This window comes from Eimeria mitis, genomic scaffold, assembly GCF_000499745.2.
Source record: "Eimeria mitis Houghton genomic scaffold, Emh_scaff2450, whole genome shotgun sequence".
NCBI lineage: Eukaryota > Apicomplexa > Conoidasida > Eucoccidiorida > Eimeriidae > Eimeria > Eimeria mitis.
The window spans coordinates 7,116-8,756 of NW_013570788.1; positions in this window are offsets into that span (position 1 = coordinate 7,116).

A 1,641-nucleotide genomic window follows, 5' to 3' on the forward strand; every position below is an offset into this window, starting at 1 on the left:
CAAAATAAATTTTTATTTTTTAATTTTATTTTTCTTTTTATATTTTATTTATTTCTTTTAATTTCAAACAAATGCTCTCCCCCTTCTGCGGTGTATCCTCACCTCGATCTGTTCTTCTTTATCTCTCCTTTTTATTAATCCCTCTCAATATAAAACAACAAAAAATAAATATATTTCTACATGAAAAATTTAAAATATTATATAAACAAATCCAATCAACAACTGCAGCAGCAAGGGGGGCCCCCCAAGGGGGCCCCCCCGCTGCATGCGGCGCTAAGCCTTTGTTTGTTATAATATATTTAAAAAAATAAATAAATAATAAAAAGAATATATATATAATAATAAATAATAATTTAATACAGAGCGGGAGAGGATAATATGTAGAAGGAGAGAAGGAAATAATAAGAGAAAGAAAGATAAAGAGAAAAAGTAAATAAAAAAAGAAAGAAAAATAAATATAAATTAATATTAAAATATTAATAAATATAAATAATAAATTAAATTAAATAACTAAAAAAAAGAAAACAATTAATTATGATGGGATGCATACATAGTATAAGCAAATAAATAAAAAAAATAAATAAAAAAGTAAATGTAAATAAATAAATATATTAAATAATACAAATAAATAAATAAATTAAATAATATAAATAAATATATTTATTAAATAGTATAAATACACAAAAAAATAAAATAAAATAAAATAAATAAATACTGTATGTTAATAATAACTAAGACGAAATATGTAATATAATAAAAATAATAAAATAATTAATATAGAAAATAAAATACAGAAAATAATATAAATAAAAACAAGAAAACAAATATAATATAAAGTAAACAAAAATAATAAAAAAACAAAAAATAAAGAAATATAAGATAAATAATAAATGAATCGAGAGAGAAGATAAACAAAAAAACGAAACAAAAAAAAAAACAAAAAAATAAAATACTTTTTTATAATATTTATAACCAAAGAACCCAACTAATTTTAATAATAAAAGAGACAGAAAACACAGAAAAAGAGAAAAAGGAGACAGAAGAAAATACACAAAAAGAGAGAAAAGGATAAAAGAGGAGACAAAAGAAAAAAAAGAAAAAAAAGAAAAAAATAAAAATAGACAAAAGAATAAAAAAAATAAAAAAATAAAAAAAGGGGCAGCAGGCTTGTTTTAATTAAATAAAATAAAGAATACTAAAAAAAGTATAAACAAATATAAAACATTATTATATTTATAATAATATATAATTTACATATTTTTATTTTTATTTATAAATATAATTTATTTTATTATTATTATTATTTATTTTATTATTTTTATTATAAATTATTATAATTATAATCAAAAGGATAATTCTATTTCTTTATTTCGCTTATAATAATAATATTAAAAATAAATATAAATATAAATATAATAGTAATAAATATAATTAAAAAAATAATAAAAATAAGAATAATATTAATTATAATGATAAATGCGATTATAATAATTAATATAAATATAAAAATAAATGATGAAATATATAGTTACTGTTCTTAGTATAATTATATTTATTATTTTATATATATATAATTATATTTATTATTTTATATATAAAAAAAAAAATATATATATATATATATATATATATATATATATA